We start from the raw sequence: 10,997 nt of genomic DNA on the forward strand, positions 1-10,997 counted from the left end.
TTAACATTAGCAATTTTTTTTTCTCAATCGTGTAGCTTTAGACCCAGTGGATTGCAGATCCCAAGCTTGTTGAACCATACCTTTATAACTGTGGAATGTGTTATACTCATATGCTCAAATTTGAAAGGTCTCTTCTTAAAGGGAGTTTGAAGTTCTAAATCTAGGATGATTGGGCCATGGTCAGACCTAACAATTGGGAGATTCCTAAGTGAGTATAAATGATACATGTTGACCCAATCCACATGAGCAAAAGCTTTGTCAAGCCTTTCCATGACAAAATCCTCTTCCTCCCTATTATTCATCCATGTGAATCTTTGAGCAGAGGCAGCCAATTCACACAATTGTAATTCCATTAGAACTTGTTGAAAAAAAAATCTGCCCCTATAATGCTCCCCTGTTTAAAAGAAAGCTTATCTTCCTTTAATAAAATCTGGTTAAAATCCCCTATGCAAAGCCAGTTAGAATGGGCAAGCCCTTTGAGTGATTTTAATTGTTGCCACACTTCACCTCTCTTGGCATAATTAGGGTGTTCGTAGACAAAAGTGATCAAGAGAGGGTTGCCTTTATTGTCTAGCAGATCAATGTGAATGAGATTTTTTGAGTCATAAATAACCCAAAGACTCTGTCTAGGTAACCAAGCTAGAATAAGACCACCACTAAAATCCACCCTAGGGACCTCCCACCCCTTAGAAAAACCACATTTTTGCCACACTTCTTGACCTTTCACTACAACAAAATGTATTTTCAGTGATGAAAAAATTCGTCACTAAAAGTCCAGTTTTTCGTCACTAAGGACCTTTAGTGACGAAATTGGACTTTAGTGACGAAACTCATTTCGTCACTGTAGCCCCGTCACTAAAAGTCCTGGTGATGAAAAATTTCGTCACTATAGATTAATTAAACTCGTGCCAAAGTTTTCCTCCACTGGCGCCCATTTTTCAGATCACAATAGCGACGAAATTTATTTTTCGTCACTAAATGTTATAATTTGTTTCATTATTAGTGACGAAATTCATATTTCGTCACTAAAGCTGTATTTTTAGTAACGGAAAATATTTCCTCACTAATTTTCATCACTAAAAATACATTTTGTTGTAGTGTTTATTGCTAGCTAAATGAGTTTCCATGAAAAATAAAATATCAAGTTTAAGTTCAAGGGCTTTTTCTTTTTTGCACTACAGAATTGTAGAGGGTCTGCCCAAACCTTTATAGTTCCAGCTCATGATCCTCATTGTCGTTGGGGAAGCTTATTAAGGCCAGCTTCCTAATAACCCTTTGGATTTTCCAGGGATTCCTCATCATGTGCACCTTGGCAAGGGATGGAGTAAAATATCTGATTATTTAGGAGAAAATCAGTGTTACCTTCCTTAGAGAAGAACCCATGGATCAACTTTTGATGAATTTTCCTCCCGAGTCTTTTAAGTTTAGTTCCAATTCTCTTCCTTGATGGTCCACAGCTGCCTTCCAATCCCTTATCACATTATAGGCAAGGCAAATGGCCAGGCTCTGATCTAACTGAGTTAGGAAATGATGGGCTTGGGCCAGGGCCAACAAAACCCGAGGTGATAATAGCTTCCAATCCAGTATCAAGGCCAACAGTCTGATTGTTAATTGTCTCCATCTTATGCAAGGAAGTCAATTCTGTACCATACCGACCGGTACGGCCAGTAATCCGGTACAGATAACCCCCTTGTTTCGTACCGGAAAAAATACCGGCCGTACCGGCCGGGTATTGACTGTACCGGCGAAATTCGGCTGTTTTGGTCGGTAAATGGATACTGGGCTGAAACACGAAATGTCTCATTTGTAAGGAAAGAAAACAGAGAACAAGGAGAAAAAGGAAGAAGATGATGATGAAGCAAGGCTGCAGGGGTGGCGCCGTGAAGCAATTGCTTCTTCTTCTTCTTCCTTCCTTTTTTTCTTCTTCTTTTCTGTCGGTCTGTTCGTATCCCTCTTTTTTTTTCTTCTTTGTCGGTCTGTCCGTCTCCCTCTCTTTTTATTTTTGTTGAACTTTGTTATGTATGGTTTGGTTTCTCACTTTCTCTTTCTTTGTTTTGTATTTGTTTTTGAAGTTTCCTAAGCTCTCCATGTGACTCAGTACACTGACACTAGCTGCCAAGCATTGGAAATATGGAAAGCCTTTCATTTTTGAATAAAAGATGAGCTCTCCATCACTTCTTTTCAGCTTTGGCCTTTGAGCCCAAATGATGTGACATAATATACGTGTATTACCATATTGTCACGGTATTGCAGCAAATTTATATTTAGAATAATGCTAATATTACAACATTTTAAACAATTTTTGTCATAATTTGTCATGTGAGAAGTTGTCAGTGATGAAAATGTGAACCCACATACACTCACAATTTTTTTCACCCCTCACAACTTATCATATAAGGAGTTGTGGTAAAAGTTAATTACTCCATAAAAAAATATAAAAAGTTGCCAATGTGATATATTGAGTTATTAGAAATATAATTTTGTATATTGTATAAAATAGTAAAAAATAGCGTTAAATTCGAAATGGTACATCGGTATTGACCGGTATCCGAAACATATTGTACCGCTGGCTAAACCGGTACAGCCTCTGATATGGTATTGACTTTCTTGACCGGATGGGCTACGGTGTGAAATTGGCCCAGGTTATTTGGCCTTCTAATATGAGGCCCCAGGTTATTCGACCTTCTACTATAAGGCCCGCTGCTCAAACTTCCAAAATCAGACCTTAGCCTGTCCCTATCCACCCTACTCACCAAAGATTCTATAAGTGAATCAATAGACTCAGGAATCTGTCCTCTATTCCATGCATCCCTACGTAGCCATTCAGGACAATCATCATTGAGCCTGTCTAGGTTATACATCACAACTGTCTCAGAGTCACTTTTTGTTGCCGAAGTAGAGTTCGTTTCCTCTCTTAACTCCCTATTTGTCATAAAAAGGCCTTGCTCCATTGACCCATTGCATAGAAGGATTATCCTAGGTAGTCTGAGATGGTTGCAAAATGGAGGAGGGGTTATCCACTAGATTTGGATTGTGTGGATTGTTTGCATGTGGGTTAGGGTTTGGATTTTGTGGATGGGGATGATCAGGGGATGAGGCTAGGGAATTGAAAGGCATGGGTGGTACAGAACCGTGTCCTAGAGTTAGGGAAAATATAGGAGTTGAGGGTTGCATGCTCGAAGTCTGGTTGTAAGTTTGTAGGATGGGGTATGTTAGGTATTTGAGTGCTGGGATTAGGCATGGTTGAAGGTTTAGGTTCAGGGGAAATGTGGTGGTTTGTGTCATAAGCTGGTGTGGGAGAGGTAAAGTTAGGTGGCTCTGGGTTGAAGGTGGCAGGAGAAGGGTGACTCTGTACTTGGTGTTCCTGCTCCATATTCCCAAATCGGGCTCGTGTTGTCCAACGCCTCCTTTTGTTGAAATAAGCTCGTAACTCATTGTGAAATTGAGGTTCTAAAGAGTCAAAGCCAAAAGGAACCTGGTGAAGACATTGAATCCAGTGTCTTTGACGGATGAGAATTCTTTTCACTTCATCCATACTCTCACTACACTGGCTTCTGGTGTGTCTGATAGGGACTACATTTGGTGCATAGCTTGTGGACTTTTTCATACCTACATTGAATCCAAGTTCGGGTTCCATCATCCAAGCAAAGCATGAATCCGGAAACAACTGGCATCCACGAATTCAGTCTCACCTTAACCCGCATGAACCTGATATTTTGAGGTAGCACCAATCTTCCCAATCAATCTTTTCAAAAGCACCAATCATATGACCCATCCTTTTTGCTAACTCCGTGTATTGATATACCAAGGGTAACCCGTGGAGTTGAACCCAAATAGAAACAAAATTCAAATGTAACCTATTCATCACCAGATTCGGCCTCCATCTTTCAAGAAAAAGAAAGGCACCATCCATGGACCAAGGACCCTCAGAGCACATATGCTCTAGATCTACCATATGTTCAAAATGAATCATGCAGAAGAATGAGTCCCTCCCCACTACAGTGACAGCACTTTGGATCCTCTCTGCAGAATTAATTAAGTGCTGTAGGTGCGAGACCAAGAACTTCTTATAGTCCAAGATGAAACCCATTGCACATTGACCCTAAAAAAGTCGTTGCATGTGGATGGAATCAAGATCAACTTCTAGGATTGGGCCATGTCGTGCAACTAGGGCTTCCATATCATCACTATTTTGTGAGGATAGATCTGATTCATCTGCGAAGGGGTCAGCACTAACATCTGACCTGCTACTCAGTCTAGGCAAAATCTTGTGGTGCAGAATGGTCCCTCATTGAAAGGACCAGAACATAAACAAAGACAAAAGAAAGACAAGGGGTATCTAAGAGAAGAAAACAGAAAGGATAAAAGGAGAGAAATCGAAGGTCCAAGAGGGGAGTTAAGAGTGATGAGAAGAGAAAAGTGTTAACTTGTTTGGTTGTGTAGAAAGTTCCATAGAAGGCGTAAGGAAGAAAACAAACAAGATTGGGTTTGCTGAAAGTGAAATTCAAGGAGAATAAAGGCTGGTAGTTGGAATAGGGAGTGGAATAGATAGCATAAGGTAGGGAGTTAAGAAAGGAGGCAGAGTAAAAGGAAGAAGAGGAAAAAAGAGGTATGGGTTAAGGGATTTTAGGTTGTTGTGCCTGTCAACCTTGGAAAGAACGAAGGAAAAAAACTCTCCTGAGGAGAGAGAGGCACTCGTTATAGAGAGAAAACTTTTTCTATTGTGGGGGTTTAATTAGTAAGAAACTATATTGTGTCGTGTGTAGCTGGCTTCTCATGATCCTTAGGGAAGGGACCTAGTGTTTTAGCAATGCTTTGGGTAATTAGAGATGGTCTTTTCAAATCAAATGGATTCAAAACAATGTTGCTGCACAGATCGGGATTATTATAAATAGAAACCCTACCATTTTCATCCATTAAATAATATTTAAACATTTGAAAAGTCTGTTTGAAATTATCAAAGTTGTAAATATTTAGTGTTTGTTTGGATAGCACTTATTAGTGCTGCGTCTGCGTTTCCTCATATTTTTTTTTTTAACCGCAATGGTTGATCCATTCTTCTGTGAACTGTGCACTTGTGTACTGTTCATGGATCTCACAAATTCTACTTTTTATCAATTTTTTTATTAAAAATGGGTTCCACAGCACTATTTACACATTTAAAAATTATTTTGCTATAGTGTTTTCAATTTTCAGTTTTCAGTTTCAGCAAAATAAGTTCTATCCAAACAGACCCTTAGGATCCGTTTGGATATAGCTGAAAACTGAAAACTGAAACTGAAAACTGAAAAACACTGTAGCGAAATAATTTTTAAATGTGTGAATAGTATCGTGGGACCTATTTTTAATGAAAAAGTTGCTGAAAAGTGAAATTTGTGGGTCCGTGAATAGTACACGATGTGCTGTGATTGGTCCAAAAAAATTTGAAAAGTCAAAGTTTGTGGCTACTGTTCATTGAACAGTGCATGAACAGTAGCCGCAACACCCAAAACGCGTGAAAAAAAAAAAAAAAAAAAAAAACAGACAAAACGCAAACGCAACAATTTTCAGCCGAATCCAAACGCGCTCTAATTAGTTACCAAGATTTGATTATAAGTTATTAAGCACATGGACTCACTCTGGTAGTGAAACATGATGCTAAGCTTGTCTTACATTTACTAACTCATATTGTTGCTGTAACAATTTTTAATCTGGTATTGTTGGAGACTACAGATCCCTTATGAGCTCGATATCCCACCTTGAGCTAATCCATTCCTACCATGAAGATGACTCGGCAGAAATTTTTTTAGCAAAGCTTGGATGCACTCGGGACCTGCTCTTTGCTGTGCGTAGTACTCCTCTGCATCAACAAGCTTGGTTATATTTTGATTATCCACATGGTCTCTAACTACCCTGCCAAGTTACATTGATATAAACTCTAATGGCTGCCCAAGCTAAACTACAAAAACCGCATAATATTCTTAGAATTATGATTAAGTGATTAAATTCATTATTTCCTAATAATTTAAGTTTTTAAGAGAATCATTAATTTATCATGATATTTGAATAGTTGATCTAAAGTTAGATCTCTACCTCCACTCTATCTCTCATTTAAAATGTTAAAAATTTTACATGTTAGGCCTTACTTATTAAGGAGGAGTTTAGACTCACATGTGAGGGGGAATATTAGAATTATGGTTAAGTGAACAAATTCACTATTTCTTAATAGTTTAAATTTTTGGAATAATCGATAATTTATCAATTCTTATATATTGAAATATTTATATTATACATTATCAAAATAACTAGCAAAATTTAGAGCAAAAATCCAAATTCAAAGTATCCACTCCACCCCTCCCACAACCAGCAAAATTTAGAGCAAAAATCAAAATTCAGAGTATCCACTCCGCACCTCCCACAACCAACAAAAAGCAAAAACCTCCATTTCCCTGAAAACCAAAAGCATCCTCTCTTCATCAAACTAGTCATACCATAACCATTTTTAATCCTATCAAGTCTCAACTAACACAAGTTTAAGTTCCCTTGATAGTTCACTTCATTAATAGAATTTTTTGGCATTCAACAACAACAAAACAACTGCTCCATGAAAAACACGAGGAAAGTCCGTGAGTTCGGAAGAACATGGTGATCATTGTCGTGTTTGTGAGACACCAGTGATCGTTGCTATGATCGTAACGTTCGAGTGATCAATTCAAATATAAAGGAAGATCCACTACTCAGAAGGTAGTGTGCATGCAAGCAGACCCTAGCCCTCTAGATTGTTAGAAATTTTATATTCATATTTCAAAAATCATTTGCTCTATATATGTTGGATTAGTTAAATATGGATGGTGTTCACGAAATAACAACTTTTTTTCTTTAAGAATTTAACTTATGACATTCGTTTATGATGATAGCACTCTATTAGGGACAGAGGCATATATTGACTACGGGGACAATGCTCCCCCCCCCCCCCTCCCAAATTTTTTTTTTTATTAAAATACACACACTAATTTTAACAATTTTGTTTAATAAAATTACATTTTGTCTCCCTTAACAATATCATTGATTCTTTTTAGTGTAATGTTACAGGTACAAACAAATTCGAAAACTAACACTGTGTGTGTATAATAGTTGCACTAAAAAGAATCATAAAACTATAATCTTGTAGTTTATTAAACCCCTTAACAATAACGTTGAGGTACAAAATCTTATTGGTTTGCATTTGAGACTAACACTTACATCACTTTTTTACATGCTAATAACCACTCATCATATTAGCAATTTGTAAAAGAATTGGTAGCTCTAACATTTTCCATATTTAAAGGCCATTAAAAAAATTTATAGATCTAAAATCTAAAACAAAATATACAAGTCCAAAAAAAATATGCGCAATAACAAAAATTACTAACAGTAAAGTTAAAAATAATTAAGCATAATTAACCAATTTTACTCAAAACAAACATCCAGCCCTTTAAAAAGTTTTAAACAAAATAATTGTGTCTTTACCTAGCAAAAAACGCATGCATAAAAAAAAAAAAAAAAAAAATTCAGCAGCTAGGAAGCAGCAAAGCCAACGGTCAAAGCCGCCCCCCCTAACTTCAACTATTGGCTCTGTCCCTGCTCTTTATCATCAAACCAAGACATCAATCGGTTTTTGGTGTAGGCAGAGATTGAACCCGAAATCTATTATTTAATAATTAGAGATTTTAGTAGTTGAGTTAATTGGAACTGAAAGAACATTAAATATACACAAATTTGCTAAGTTTGGTTATTTTCCATATTAGAATGGGTTTTTAAGCATAAAAATATGATTTTTATAGTAATCTTTTCATGATATTCGAAAATCATTTTCCCATGCCATACTCGTGGCATACATCTTAACATGTGCATCAGAGCATTCATCATATGCCAACATGATAGAGCATTGAATAATGATATCATCTCAATGTTAAATTAGCTTATGTCAATATTGTTGTGGATTTTCTATTGCACCAAATTAAGATGTTTTTCAATCCTCATTTCTTGAATTAGAATATGGTCTTTTTTTATTATTAAAACCTTGAGATTATTTACATGAAATGATATTGTTCATGCATTGCATTAGAAGATTTTAAACATTTTAATATTGTTGCATTGCATCCCATGAAATTATGGGGAAAAAAATACATTCTTATTTTCTTGCCTACATATTGTTAACATGTCATATTTGATTAGGTTTATTCACTTTCTGTGTAACATGAAAATTCACATAGAATGATGAAGAACTAGGTGAAATTACAAAATTTCAGATTTGATGCTAAATAATCATTTTAAGAATAGCCATGAAATATAACATACTCATGCAATCCTGTAGGAATTAATTTGAGGTGTGCATTTTAATCCCTTTACATGCACACGGTGTTCATTTTTTTTAATACTTATTTTTCCTTTTGAAAGGTCATTGTGACTATAACTCTCTTGGTCTTATATTCTTGCTTATTCTAATTTTTAGTATTTTTTTTCGGGTGATTAATGGCTAATGCATGTGAAGCATTATCTCTTTCAAACTATATATATGTGAAGCGTTATCAATTTCAAACTTTCATTGCTTCAATTTAATTGTGTTTTTGATGAGTAAGTTTGTTTATATTTGTCATTATATCCTAAAAGACTGGTTCTTAGATCAGTTGGTGTGGGTATCTAATACCCTCATTCCATAAATCTCTTTTGAACAAAGTTTAAATGACCTAGATTAGGTTTTATCCTAGTAATTTCCTTTTCTCAATCTTTCTCATTAGATTGTATTAGGAAATTAAGTTTTATATTTCTTTTTCTTGTTGATTGTGCATTGGATGCAAAGCTTTCTAATATTTTCTCTTGGAAACATTTTGTAATTTATTTCTTTTAATATTAATTTTTCTTTAAAAATATTCTTAATTTTTCTTAATAAATCACTGACTCTATGCCAATTATTTAAGGTAGGAAGATATATCCACAGTTAATTTTAATTTTTCAAAATAAAGCACTGACTCTATGCCAATCGTTAAAAATCTTGGTCCCCTCCAATTTTAGTTCGCACAATTTCCACAGGTCTCCCTCCCTTTATATTGTGGTTTTCATAGTTTAGCATAGGTTTTTAGAATTACACAGATTTTGAAATTCTTTGAAATGCACCAATTTGGTATAGTTTGAAATCACACCAATTTTAGTAATACTCTATTCGTTCCATTTTGTAGGTCTTTTATTTCATTTTAAGATGTCCCGAAATATAGTCATCTTTTAAATATTAATTAATTAATGCAATTATGATAATTTAATTATACTAATCTAGCTTTTACTTTATTTAGTCAGTACCCCTCTCCTCGTTCGCTAAAATTCATATGAATATGCATTGTTTTGAAAATTTATATCTTTTTATTTGAAAAGCAGCTCATTAAATGATATTTTTTTAAGAAGTTGGATATTAACTATTTTTTCATCGAAATAGAAAAAGAAAAAGAAAAAAAGAAGTTGGATATCCTAAACTCAGCAGAGGAAGTAATTCTTTTGGATTTGCACCGACCAGGTTTTTCAGAATTTCAGTAGATAAGAGAAATCACACAAAGTGTAAAAAGTTATGAAAAAACCAGCACATCCCTTCAAATCATTGCATACAAATAAGGTTTTTTTTTTTTTTTTTTTTTTTTTTTTTTTTTTTTTTGGGGGGGGGGGGTGTGTGTGTGTGTGAAAGGAGAATAAAATGGCCAAAAGATGGTTGGGAGAAGCAATACATATGTTTGTGGGAAGAGGCAGAAGTTTTCCCACATTGTTGGACTTAGTAGTTGTGAAAAAGATGGGCATCGTATCATCAAATTCAATGTACATCATTATTTAATTTATTGACCGGTAGCATTTTACACAAGATAAAGAGAATATATATATATATATATATAGAGAGAGAGAGAGAGAGAGAGTTTTAACTTTCAATCTATAGTATCTGTTTTTTATGATAACTTTATATTATAAGATCAAGATGCTAATCAATTTTTAGTGTAGGCAGGGATTGAACTTCAGATCTCTTATTTAATTATAAGAGACTTTACCAATTAGCATCAATCGGTTTTTGATGTAGGCGGAGATTGAACCCCAAATCTCTTATTTAACCATCAAAGACCTTATCAGTTGAGCTAATTAAAACTCGCATAATAAGAAAATATATCTACACTCATTTTAGTAGTTTGAGTAGTTTTATTTAAACTTAAATCATAAACATCAAAGAAAATGTTATTATGTATTATTATTATTTTTATAATTGTTACAACTTACATCAAGTGGGGGTAGGCGTGATCTAAAGTTTCAACCCTAATTTTATCATTTTAAGAAATGTCAATGAACTGGCACCAAAAGTTATTGATGAGCACGGATGTGGGAGGGGGGGGGGGGGGGGTGTTGTTCCAGTTCTTAATGCAGCTATTAAAGAGGAAAATTTTTAACATTGATGGTCACTAGTTATAAAAGCATGCTACTTAATTTAGAGATTTGTTTGACATGTATAAGGAGTTTTGTTTTTTGGTTAATCGTGTACAAGGAGTTAATATATTACTATTATCAAAGATAATGCCAATCCAAAATCTCAAGAACAGCCTAAAATAATAACTTTTGAAGTTTTTAAACAAATCAACCAGTTATTGCTGAAAGACCAGCTAATTTTTGGTCATGTATATCTTCTGTTTTTTTTTTTTTTTTTTTTTTTTTTTTAATTTGAAAAGTGAAAGATAGATAGCTATGTATATCTTAGTCTGCAGGACTAGGTTAATTAAGAATGGCAAAACTATAGCGGGAAAACCATGAAACAATCTCTCCATTCTCCAATGTGCAAATTAATCATACAATAGTATTTGACATGTTAGAATCTAAATGCCTTGAACCTGATAATAAGCACAAGAATGAGCCATTAGAAGAAGGGGATCCTCAAGTCTACATTATTTCCAACATTCTGGACGTATATATATATATGGGAAAGCATACTAAAATGGAACTTGCTAGTGATAGCAGGA

The sequence above is a fragment of the Quercus robur genome, chromosome 4 (genome assembly GCF_932294415.1).
Source record: "Quercus robur chromosome 4, dhQueRobu3.1, whole genome shotgun sequence".
Classification (NCBI taxonomy): domain Eukaryota; kingdom Viridiplantae; phylum Streptophyta; class Magnoliopsida; order Fagales; family Fagaceae; genus Quercus; species Quercus robur.